Source organism: Bactrocera dorsalis, chromosome 2, assembly GCF_023373825.1.
Source record: "Bactrocera dorsalis isolate Fly_Bdor chromosome 2, ASM2337382v1, whole genome shotgun sequence".
Classification (NCBI taxonomy): Eukaryota; Metazoa; Arthropoda; class Insecta; order Diptera; family Tephritidae; genus Bactrocera; species Bactrocera dorsalis.
The window spans coordinates 25660650-25674622 of NC_064304.1; the positions used below are offsets into that span (position 1 = coordinate 25660650).

Consider the following 13973-nt stretch of genomic DNA (forward strand, 5'->3'; position numbering starts at 1 on the left):
ATTTTTCTTTTAATCTACATGTATATTATATCTCTAAAATTATAATTTTTTCTAGAAAATTTTGAAATTTAAATTAAACTTTAATTTACATAATTAAATTAAATTAATTTTTAATAATTTTCAGCAAGATAATTACGAAGTTCCAACTTAACCATTTCATTTTAATAATTTTTTTGTTAATATTTGCCACCAGCATTTATATCTCTTCATTGCTCTCATTTTCTCTGCGACCCTCTCTCACAATTGAGCACGAACTTTATGACACCTGAGTTGAGTAGCTTTCCGTTTTACAACAGCACTACTCCTACATTTCCGAACGACTTCTTTTGCTTCTTGAAACTTTATGACAGAGTCGGTAGTCAAACCAAACAAATATAAAAATACCCAGCTCTATATAGCTGTGCATATGTATGTATGTAATTAACATTGTAAAATTATATTTAGCAATTGTTTGGAGCAACAAATAAATTACGGTTTATTGGCCACAATTTGCTCGAAATTTTTTATGCCACCGTTTTCATTTCACTTCATTTTCAGTACAATTTATTTTAGTGTTACCAAAGCAATTTCCATTCAGCGCTTTTATGTGACTGCGCTATTAAGCGTTTATCACGTGAGAAATTAAAATCATTTTAATGCAGACATATTCGAGGAAAAAGAGCAGTACGAGTATTGTGGGATTACGGGCATTTAATGACGGTCGCATTTTTATTTCGTTTTTCAAATTAGTGCAATATAGTAGGGAAATAACAATTCATAAAATTTTAAAAACTGCTAATGCATTTGCGCCATTGTGCCCAGCCGGGAGGGCGAGTTTTCAGGTGAGTGTAGAGAGTATCGCGCGATTATGAGGTGTTGCTGATATTAAAAGCTATTAACTGTTATTGCTTGATTCATATTTGCCATTGTTATAACTTTGGACTACTGTTTGTTTTTGTCATAAATGTTGTGCAATTGATTTTACGATGGCGTGTGTAGGCATTAAGATAATTAAAAGTGGTAGTGATTTCAATACAATGTGCGAGCGAATCGATAAATGCCGTTATTTGAAAGTTTTAAGTGCGAAATTAAATTTTTTGATAGAAAATATTAATTTTTAAACACCCATAAGTAAAATTTTAAGAAAATATTCTTCTTTTTTAGGTTTTTGAATTGCCGCAACATGTTGCCAAAACAATGTATCCCAGCACTAATGTGTATATAGCGTATTAAAATGATGTATGCGCCCAGCGAAAAAAACAAATTACTAAAAATAACAAAAATAAAAATAAAAAAGAACAACAACAATATTAATAGCAATCCAGCAAACACACAATCACCAAAAATTGATTTACAACACAAGCGCGCTGTTGTTGCCTGAGAACAACACCACAACAGCTTCGCGGCTGTTAATGACAACAACAATGTTAGCAGCTATGCGGTAGCATCAACAAATGTGCGCGCAATTAAATCGCAAGCTTTCAACTAAATCATTTCGGTTTAAAATATGTATACAAACAAAATGTATAGTAAATAACGGTGTTGTGATAATCGCGTGGTACAACAACCACTTTTAGACAAACCACAGTGTCAATGCCACTGTTGTGATCATAAATTTTATGTTGACGGCAGCAATGTAAATGTTGCCGCAACAAGTGCTTGTCACGCGATGTTAAAGCGCGCATGTTGCTAGCGACATTGTTGTGTGTATGAAAGCAATTAAAATAAAAACTAAATTTTTTTTAATTTTTAGCTGTAGAATTAATGAAATGATTTATAATATTTAGTAATATTTTTCAATTATATAAGTCGAAATTAAAAATTATAATGTGCATGAAATTTGCTTTCCTTTTATATTATATTGTTCATCCACTTTCTATCATGAATTTCCCGCCCTTTCAGCAACATTTTTGCTTGCAGCTTTTAGTGGTGAATTCATAAACAAAAACATCAATCACATTGATTGGAAATGTAAACAAATTTCCTTACAAAACACCAGCAGAAAATTTAACAGAGTATGGTAGAAAGCTGTGAGAAGACGCAGTGACTGGAATAAAAAAAAAATATTTTTGAAGCAAAAAAAGCTCAGAAATGCATGCTTTAATGCTTGTGATACCTTTTTTGAGCAATTTCCCGCCTGAAGTTAGTATCAGACTTTATTGCTCACAACCAAAGAACTACAAGTCCAAATCTTGTTGCCTTGCAAATGTACTGCAGACCTGCTTGTAGGCACAAAGTGTTAATAAAAACTCTCATTTTACTGTTAAACTTTTTTTCTGCTCATGAGCGTACACATCAATCAGCATCGTTTCGTGATTGCTACGTCAGACAGCTGTAAACTTAGAATGTTTGTATGCGTCGAAAGAGCTATGAACTATTTTATATACATACATACATATACATATATTTTATATACATATACATATGTACATATGTATATCTATATGTATGCGCGTGTGGTTCTGCGCCAAGGAATGTTTCTGTGGAAAATTGAAATCAATTTACCGCATACCAAGTGCTCGGCTAAACTTAGAATGCGTGTAGTTACCACCTTTATATGCCGAGTGTGATTATAAACACTGATATTTATGATCTGAATTACTTGTACATACATATTTATATACCAGGAAACAAAAAGGCATATATTTTACATTCATGCGGCGTTGAGTTTACATTTCAGATTTACTATATAAATTTGGGAAAATGGAGATTTAATTAAAAATCAAAATTTTTTTAAAAAATTTATTGAAAACTCAGCTTTTCGGTATAAAAAAGCCTATTATTTATTTTTTTAAATATTTATTTTATTTACTAAAAATCAGCTTTTTGGAAAAAATTACTACAAACATACTTTTATAGACGAATTTATTTTAATATTCGCTTTTATATTATATATTTTTACTACTAAAATAATTCAATTAATTTGTTGTAAATATTTTTTTTTCTTTTAAGAAAAATAATTTAAAGTAAACAAATAACTGAATTTTAAATATATTTTTTTAATTAAAAATTATTATTATTTTTTTTTGTTTTAAGCCTGAACTTACAGTTTTCACGCTTTAAACCGTGAGCTTTATTGACTTAATTATAATAAAGCTTAATTTTATATAAAAAGGCCCTCAAACTACTTGAATTGATATAAATAAATTAAAAAGCCTACAGAGATATACTCGTGCATATATAATAAATGAGAAGCTTTTTGAATTTCAAATATTTAACTATTTGTGAAAGGCAATAAAATTAACAGCATGACCTAGCTCGTTCAAAAACACCAATTATATTTTTCCGGATATTTTTAATTTTCTATAATTTTTTTTTCTATTTATTTAGCGCTCAGCTTATTTTTAGTTTTTCCATTAAAATCAAGAAATTACTTGCCCACAAAACAACAAAAAAAGTGCACGTATAGGCGTTAAAAAGTGTATATTTTCCAATGACGTCTGTCTCACGTCTGACGTGTAAGTGACAAGCCGAGCGGCATTGTTAAACAAATAGCTAAATATTTGTGTGTATGTATGAATGAATATGTGTGTGTGTTTTGTATTGAGCTGCCTGTGTGCTTTTGTGATTTGCTTGATTTACGAGCGAGCGAATTTCTACGCCACTCAATGCGCGAAGCCCGAAACGCGACGATCGTCCGCGTATGAACGTATGGCGTGCGTGCGTGGGCGGGCATTTGATGAGGCTGAATTTCGAGAATAATGCAGCGGTGGCCAAAGCTGTTAAGTGGCAACAATTTAAATTTAAATAAACATACAACAAACAACAACAAGCAAATATAAATATAAATAAGTATGAGGTCAAACTTATACAGAGAAATCGAACTTTAAAAAATATTGTGGCACGTACGTTTCAGTGCGTATGTGTGTGTGTGTTGTACACACAATGTGATTCCCAGTAATATTTTATTTAAAATAAGCATTTGTTGACGCATGCAGGAAATTACAACAAAATCAAGGTAAATAAGAAATGTTGCAGCAACAATTGCAGGCGTAGGCATGTCAATGACCAGACTTGTGGACTAAGCAACTTTGCGCTGCATAATTTTTAAAGTAAACATTGACGAATAATATTGCCGACCGCCCTCGTGGTGCATGCCGCTGCTGTGGCGCTTGTGACATGTGATGCACGCACTAGTTATTTGCTCTACAAATGTAATGGAAAAATTAAACGATTTACAATTTCAAAACAAGTTTTCAAATAGACACACACATATATACACATACACGTATACATTTATGTACATATAAGCGCTCATTCAACACCTTCCAGCGTTCGGGCAATATTGTTGCAACGTACCGCCAGCCAGCCAGCCAGCGAGGCAGTCATCCAGTCAGCTCGCACGTCATGTATGGCAAGGCAACAAATGGATATAATAACAACATTTAAAAGGCGCCAAGTGGTTTTATAAACAAATATTGCAATGAAAAGTTAACAATAGCAAGCGTCGTGTTTGTTGAGTCTAAGAAGTTAAACGTAGCGCGTTGAGTTCTTCCCACTCTGTGGCAACCAACTGTCTGTCTGGCTGTCGAGCTGTCATTCAGCACATTGCTGAATATGTTTGTGTGTATTCAGGGAAAATTTCCTGCTGCTCATGCACTACTTAGGCAACTTTCAATACAAAAATGTACGGTATTGAATATTTGGAAAAATTATAAATTTTTTTTTTGTAAACAAAACGCTGATGGCCAGCGCAGTTGCAAGGCGAACAGCCTAATCAGTTAGCGGTTGGAAGCTGGCGTCTATCGATGTCTAATGTCTGGCATACATTTTTACAAGACGTGTTTAATGTGTGGCAAGGGGTGCAGGGGCGGTGGGCAGCGCCACGTAAAATGATGTTATGACGTATGTGTGTATGTAATTAAAATAAACATTTAGTTGGCTGCAAAAGCTGCGAAATGATTGTGGCATAAACAATTTAGGGTGCTTTTGTGGGCGAATTCTTGCTTGTTTGATGGCAGCGAAAATAGTTTTGTGAAAATTAAAAAAAATATATATAAAATTGAAGTTATAAGAGCAAATGTGCTTTAAAACTTCTCTAAATGAAATTATTGCTAATAAAAAGCAATTTTTAGTGTGAGGCAAGCTTAATTTGAATGGCTTTTAAAATGTTGCAACTTGCATATGTTGCCACAAAAGTAAATTTCTGCTTGTGGCACTGCCAGAAACGCATATACAACTATTTGCTGTTATAAAGTTTGCATAACAACAGTTATGACTGCGCAATAGCATTACAGTTGCGTCAAAAGGACACGAAGAATGCTCATTTATTGCTGTTTATTGTGTCTTTCATAACACACATACACACGTCAAGCACACCTTTACATGTTTTGCGTAGCTGTAGTTGGTAATGAATTTCTTTCTTACCTCCAAAAGCATTGTTCGCGTAATCTAAAACCGCTTACGGCCACACCAGGGGTTGACGCAAGTAATATCCTTGCAAGCAATCTATGATTTCATTTACAGTTTTTACTGCACACATTTGATATTTTTTTAATTCGAACGCATTATTATATTCGAAATTACTGCTTGCATCTGTGTAGGTATGAATGAATCTTTTTGTGGCGCGAAAGATATAGCGCGGCTAAGGCATTTGCGTTGATAAAAAGAGGGTAGGGGCAAATTAAAAAGGTACCCCACAACTTTTTTCAATGCATTGGCCCTAAAGGCTGCCGAGAAAGAAGCATGTGAGTATAATTGAAGAAGCAGGAATAATTCTGCTTAACGAATGCTCGACAAGCAAGACAAAAAATATATAATAAAATAAAAAAACATAAATGAAACAAAGCAGATTAAAATGCCTTAAACTTGTACACAAATGATATTTCTCTCATACACTTTTATATTATATGCATGTGTGTATGTGTTAGTGTTGTGATTTTGTTTAGAGCGCAAAAGGTATGCTACGCCACACCAAAGGCACTAAAGGCACGAAATGAGCAATATGCGCATGCGCAACACACACATACAGCACAATAGTGCCACAAGGAGACACAAATTGTATGCGTTAATGCCCTTTTTTAAATGCCTGCCGTACGTTTGTGTGTTACGAATTCAGTTTTTTGTAAAAGAAATATTTTTTCTCTAGAAAGCAATGCGATTTCGTTTTGAAACAATGGAAAAACCAAAGGTAGAATGTGAACCTTTTCTTAGACTGCTGCTTGTGCCTTGGCTTCATTACTGATTACAAACGTTGTAGCGTTATAGCTGGAACCTGTATGCGGCGCATATACTGCTGGCGGCAGGTAAATTGAAAGAAAGGTCGTTACGCCGTTAAGGAATCATAGATGAAATTAACGAAACTAGTAATTTTGAGCAATTCTAGAGAAAAATACCGAAGCGTAGCTGAGAAAAGGCAAAATATGTGGCATAGCGTTCAAATAAGTTTATGTGTATGTATGTGCATACATAATTGTTAAGAACACCCAAACCATTTGTGTATCACAAAAAATCTATATTTTCCTATGGCTTAAATGGTGAAAAAATGGAAAAAATAGAAAAAAGTAGAAAAAGAAAGTAATGAGCAGTGCTTTGAGATGCGTAGCTAGATAAGCGTGTGTGTTTGTGTGCAGATAATGTATTTGTATACATACATGTGTAGGTAATGTTGTGAAGATTTCGGTTTGCTTTGTCAGCTGAATTTTATTATATGGGGCAGCAAAAGGTTTGATAAAACGCACGGCAATTAGAATTTAAATATCAAAACGCGAAGCAGAAACACTATACATTGTGGCAGAGTGAGCGCTAGCACCTAAGCAACGTGTGCAACAAACACATAACTGTCACGCATGTGGCAATGTATCTTCAATGTCTTTTTTTTCTGTTTTTTCTCTCATGCTAGTCTTCAAATGCCATTGCCGTTGTGGTTGTGGCGACAATTATGTCAACACTTTTGGCTATTAAATTGCCAACACACTTGCTACACATTGCTCGCTTGCCACAAGGCACCTACTACATGTGTACATATATTTGTCAGCTCTTTTCTGTAATTTCTTGCTCAGCTGTTTAGGTGGGTGAGCGTAATAAAAATGTCTACCTACATGTAATTTATTTGTTTATAATTAGCAGTGTCTAAAATCGGCTACACGCAGTTAAATATACGCTTACAAATGTATGAAAGTGTGGCACTTGCCACACAACAGCATATGTGTATATATAGTATAACATTTTATATACATATGTGCTTATGTGTGCAGGTGTTGCAACTAACTGCCGCTTTGCGGCATGTGTAATTTATTTGCTTGCATGCTGTGCTCAATTAACCGATTGATTTACGCGATTAATTATTTAATTAAATTATTGTGATTTTTGCAGCAAACAACTAAATTAAATGCTAATGAAATGGAGCAAGGAGAGAAAGTTGTTGCAGATGGCATACATTTGGAAGTAAAAAAAAGGTACTAGAGCAAGATTTTGGATATATAAGGTATGATTTTAGATATTCTTTTTACAATAATTTGAGAATTATAATCATATATGTATGTATATAGCGGTAAATATTTCCCGCATTGGTTTGCTGAAATTTTTGCTTGCGAAAATTTTTTTCATTCAAAAATACCTAAAATCTTCCACTACTGAATATTATTGATGAAAAAATTTTCGCTTCCTCCTGGATCATTGCAGCTTACTAATTAATTTCGCTTGTTGTCAATATTAATGATGTTAATTTCCTTGTATGCGAGCACTTTTTGCAGCAACATTTTTGTTCACCAAAATTAAAAACTCAACAAGCAAACTCATCAACATCAAATTTTGTGCTTGTAAAATTCATAAAAATAAAAATTAATAATTACATTTCATACAACATACAACGGTGGATATGGCAAAGCAGCAACAGCAACAAATATTGACAACAACACTGAGCAAAATCTAGAATCTGAGAAATGCTTGTTTTCATGCTGTTGATGATGCGTTAAAACAGAATCAGTATTGTACATACCCATATATGTATGTATAAGTATGTATGTATGTATGTGTGTGTATGTTTGCAGCATGTTAAATGAGCAGGAAGAAGCAGACTAGGAAGCGCAGCGCTCACTGCGCAGACAGAACGTTGTCGGGGCAAACAGCAGACAATCAGCGAACAACATAGGCATCGGCCAAACACAGTTAGTATGAAAAACAGCCGTCAGTGCCAACAGCAGCATCACCATCATCATCGGCGTCAACATACAGATGTATTTATTGTAGCAACAACAACAAGCGCGGCTACTAAAGCCAACAAACTAACAACCATGCTATTTACCCGTACTTCATTAATCATTATGCCAAATGCCAAAAATTCAGAAACGAAAAACAAAAAGCAAAAAACAACAACAACAACATTATTACAATAATCATCAGCAACTGAAAGAGCGATGTTCACTTATGAATTCTTTGCGCTTTCAGGCAGTTGAGGCGGTTGGCGGTTGAGCGCTGAGTCAAAAGCGGCAACCCAGTGAGCAAAAATTTTTGATTTGGAGAAAATCATATGAAAAATATTTTTTTTAATAACAAGCTCTTAGTAAAAAATGCGCATTGTGGTTGCTGCCACAAGCAAGTTGCGGTTACAATGTGCGATTTAGTAAAATATTATTGATTTTAAAAAATTTTATATTTACTTAATTGGCTTTAAAATTAATTAAAATAGTAAATTTTTTGTTGACTGGCTTATGTGCGCTGGCCCCGACGTTGGTATTTCATTTCAGCTGGCATGTGAGTTCACCAAGATTTATATGTGCTTAAGTATGTGCATATTTTCCGAAATAAAATCAATTTCGCTGTGCGTTATGAATAATTTTAAAAATGAATATTTATTGGGTAAATTTTTTTAAGAACGACATTGTAGAGCAAAAGGTAGGAAGATTGCTGAGTTGTTGCTAGCGTTTATTTTTTTTTTCGGTAATATTGGTTTTTTATTTTTTATAAAAAATTTAATAAATTTTTAAGCAATATTTTTTTAATTATTTATTGTTATTTTTTCTGTTTTGTTTAATGTTTATTTTTGTTAAAAATTTTGTTAATTTTTTTAAATTAATTTTTTTAATTATTTTTAATTTTTATTTTTTAATTAAAATTTTTTAATTATTAATTTTAATTTTTTCCGTAATATTTATTTTTTTTGTAATATTAATTTTTTAATTTTAATTAAAATATTGTTAATTTTTTCAATTAAATGTTTATAATTATAAATTTCAATTTTTTCCGTAATATTCAATTTTTATTTTTAATAAAAATTTTATTAATTTTTTCAACTAATATTTTTTAATTAATTTTTTTATTTATTTATTTCAATTAAATTTTTTTAATTTTTAATTTTAATTTTTTCTGTAACACTAATTTTTTTATTTTTAATGCAAAATTTGTAATTTTCTCTTGATTAATATTTTTTGAATATTTTTATAAATGACGTTAACTTATATTGACACTGAAACAAATTAAAAAAAATGTTTCGGCCTATATTAAATTAAATACTAATAATGCAAATACATTTTCAAATATTTTATAACATATAAAATTTTAAGTTCACACAAATGCAACTTTCCATGCTCTGACCCCCTCAGCTCACTCCCTGTCAAAGCGCCGTCAACTAGCAACATGGTTTTATCACGCTCTATGCCTATCGCCAGCAATCTGTCTGCCAGTTAATACGCCTATTTGCCACAATACAAACGCACAGTCTGTGTTGCGCCTCACACTCACTTACTCACACGCGGTAAGCGCTGAGCCTGAAAAATTTTTCACACCAAACAACCATTTTACCCCCACTTCTAAGAAATGTGGCACTCACACGATTAAACCAAAACAAAAATCGCATTAAAAGCAAGAAACAAAAAAATCAAAAGAAAAATTCAAACAAAAAAATTTATAAAAAAGAGAAAAAAGTATTTAAGTTTTAAAAGCAGCACATACATCAAGCATTCGATACACATGGCATGCAACATCGCTCACCAGCGCGACAGCAAAGTTTAACCTCTACACTCGATGCCTACAAATTTTTGTTTTTGGCTTTTTTGTTGTTTTTGCTACTTTTATTTTGCTGCTGCTGCTTCTTCTTTCACACTTAAATAAAATATATGAGTTTCGAAAATAAACGTTCACAAAAGTCAGCTGCGGCAACTAAATTAGAAACATCAAGAGCGGCAAAAACAATAATACAAACGACAACAACAACAATTGCACTTTGAAACAGCCAAAAGCTAAAAGAGTAAAAAATTTTGTGCATACACAAACACAACAAAAGTGCATAGAGAGCAAGGCGATATTTAGAAAATGCAACACAAATAGCAACAACAACTGCGTAAGCAACTAATGTTGTGTCGGCGTTATTTTTGGCAACATAAATAAAGCGAAAAAGCAGCTCTGTATTTTTGAATTTTGTTTTTCATTTTTACGCGTTGCAATAGTGTCATTTGCTTGTTTGTGGCAGCACAACAGTCTGCAAGGAAGATGCACCAGGGCATAGCGGCAAGTGCATTGATGAAGACAACTATTCGCCTGACAATCATGACGTCGTTGACACACAAACCCACACACACAGACGCATGCTTTTGGGCGCGCTTTTGAATGATGATCGACATGATAAGCATGTTGATGAAGTTGCTGCTGCCACAGACTGCCTACTGGCTGTCGCAATGTAAACAACACTGCAGGCAGACTGCGCGATCGGTAGCGCAAATCCATTCTATGCCTACGTTTATTTTCAAATTCTCGCTACTTATTGCACTTTTCCGAGCTATTTTTGTGCAAATCGCTAAGTGTGGCACTAAGCAGTTGTTGGAAATTAATTTGTGGCGGTGCGTGTGTGTGTCTGTGAAATGCGCACAAATTAGTATATGAAAAATTATGCTACTAAATCTGCATGCCGTTGTTTATGTGCGGAATTAAGATTTTGCAATTGAGCAAATGTTGCAAGTGTGTTGCCGGCGGTTTTCGTGCAACTCAAGAGTGGGGGAATGCAATAAAACGCTTTTGTGCGTACAGAAAAGTGTTATGTGCCACATATATTTCAATGCTGCAACACGCGGCTGCTATTTTTTGTTAGAATGAGGCGAAATATGAATATTTTTGTATTTTGAAAAAAAATTTAATTTTTAATTTATTTAAAAAAATGAAAATTCGTCATAAAAATAATTAAAAATGCTTTACAGCGCTTAAAATAATTTTCTCCACAATATTTACTTCGAAATATATTTAATGTGGAGCATAAAAACAACAAAAATCTCAAATGTTGCAAGTATAAATAAATATTAATTAAAAAATTAATATTTTTCGCCTTAAGATCATAACATTTTCTGGCTTTAAAAGCCTACGTCGCTTATAGAACCAAGCAAAATAAATATGTTGCTGCGCAACATGCAAGGCTGGCTCCACAGCATCATCTTCAACTCGAGCAGCGCTCAAGCACCAACGGCTCAGTAGCGAAACAAAGCCATCAAAAGGCGCACAAATGAGCCATAAATAAAAACATAATTTTTCTGATTATTATTTCACTGCACTGACATGTCATATTTGGCATATTGAACATTTTTTTTTTTTTAGAATTTGAAAATTGCATTTTTTTCTTTTTGCTGCAAACTGAACTTCCTTTTGTGGCGGCCACAGCGTTGTCTGCCAGAGCAACGCCACTTTTGACTTTTTGAATTTTTGTCGCAGCAGCACATGTGTTTTATAAATATATTTATGTGTACATACCACATATATGTATGCACGTATGTGGCATGCAGCTTCAACAGGCGCAGCACGCAAAGAAGGGCAGACAGACAGCAATCATAATGTGATGAGGTGCCTGCGTTGATGGTGTTTTTAATGTGATCTCGCACCAGCGCGCTGATGTTGATGCTGATCATGCGGCTGATATATGCTTCTTACATTGTTTTTGTCATTTTTTTTTCATTTCTTTATTGCACACTTGAAGTGAACGCGCCTCAAAAATTGTTGCAGCAGTGCGGCAAGTGCGCGGTAAGCGGAAAGGGGGATCTAATATATACACATACGAGTATACGCTACATTAGTAAGTTGTGGTATTATTGCGGTGAAATAAATAAAAAACAATAACAACAATACCGAAATAATATGCGCGCATAGTTGCCGCTTAGTGAATGGGAGGTCGATTTGGGTTCGACAGTCAGTCAGTTAGTCATTGGCACGGTTCATTATCACCATCATCATCATCAGTCGGAGCTATAGTTACGCGCAACCAGCAGTAGGGTGGCTATCAGCAGCCCCATTATGGGCAACATGCACATCAACACCATCATAACGTCGTTCAGCGTATTCGCCCGCACAGTGTGGACATAATTTTGATGTTAAACCATCGTAAATTATTCAAATGTCAGTGTGGCAGGCAGCAAGTGCGTTCTTATGAAGTCACCAACAACGCGCACTGCTGGCGAGTACATATGCTGGAATGTTGCAAACATGCGCGCTCACTGTTGCGCGTTGCCAAAGGAAGTGCCTAAGTGTTGTAGGGTTGCAGTAGTGATTTTTTCACTAAATTGTTTTTTTTTTTATTTTTTTTTTCGAAGAGTCTGTCTCCAAAAGTAGCTCGAGATTTATTTGCGTCGACTCCAGTTGCTGGCGCGCTAAAGGAAGTGGCAACTTGTGTTTTCAATTTTCGTCGACTTTGTATTTCCTTTCGATTTGCTTGTTTCACATTCTTAATTATTTTTAATTCTTCTTAATTTTTTGTTTTCGTTTCTTATGGTGTTGCACAAACGCGCTCAATTAGTGGGCATTGGCACTACAGGCAGCAGGGCGTTGCTGGCAAGCAGACAACGCGGCTATGTGTCACCGCATGTCAATGTATGGCTGAGTATCTGCCGCAACCAACATCATTCCACCACTAAGTCCACCAACCGCGCGCACTCACACGCCCGCCCGTCCGCCTGCTTGCCACACATATTTGTCACATCTGTTTGTGCTCAACATTGTTTTGCTTTCCATTGAAATAATATTTTTATTGTGCATCTTTAGCATTTAATTTCAACGCCACGGATGTGCACAACAACAACAATCAAACAACCAAATGTTGGAGAAACCAAAAATTAAATTAAGTATTCCTACTTCATAAGTACATACATACATTTGTATGCATACTTATTTCTACTTATTTGCGCGCTCGTCTGTCAATTCCCGAGTTTTAACTCAAGTAGCTCAGCGTAGATTTGGCAAAATGATTGAAATCATAAGGCGTCTGCGCGCAACCCAGCTTGATTTGGACTTTGTTGCCTCCCGCTTGTGGAAATTTCACCGCCTATGCCAACATTGTTCTTGTTGTTTTTATTTAATTATTCTACCCCCGGTAATCTGATCGTTTAACAGTTTTGTACGCGCTCAAGTACGCGGGTGTGTGCCACATGTGTTGGATTTTAGAAAAATAATCTCTCATTACCAGTCAAGTGGATCTGCTGGCTGGCGTGGCAGTCAGTTTGTCAGCTAGTAAGGCAGCGAAGTGTAGCGCATATAATCCATCAATCAGTAAGTAAGCAAGCAGAATTTATGCCTAAGTGCAGTTGAATATTTTGGAATATACGAGAAATGGCAATGAAATCGAAAACTTTTCTGGGGTAAAAGTGAAATGAAATCTCAGTCGCCTCTTAAGTAGGAATTAGTGGGAAGAAAGTATGGTTATTCGTGGAAATAGTATGTGGCACATATGTTTCGGATCTATTTTGGAACAAAATTGGTAAACCACATTTTAAGCAGAGTCAAGTCGAGGGAAACGTCAGAGTATGGATGGAATGGCTTAAGAGTTGGAAACATTTGATTTCTAGAAATTAAAGTCATGCGAAGAAACACTTGAAAATTCAAGAGAAATGATTTTAAAAATGAAGTGCTTAAATTAGATCAGCATATGTTCCCGAAATATCTCTAATTGTTAGACAAAAATTTGCAGCTATTTAAATTTATTTCACAGTTTTTCGAATATCGTCAACTAAAATGCAAAATAAAGAAACATCACTTTTCATAAGTTTATATATGAAGAAAAAATTATATAATAGAAACCACTCATA

The 13973-nt window shown here is 34.3% G+C and overlaps 1 protein-coding gene across 1 annotated transcript in view; it reads right to left on the minus strand.

The window, feature by feature from the left end:
- The window catches only part of LOC105231083 (homeobox protein homothorax), a 320426-nt gene that overhangs the window by 266827 nt on the left and 39626 nt on the right, over window positions 1-13973 (minus strand). The gene's annotated exons all lie outside the window — the stretch shown is intronic.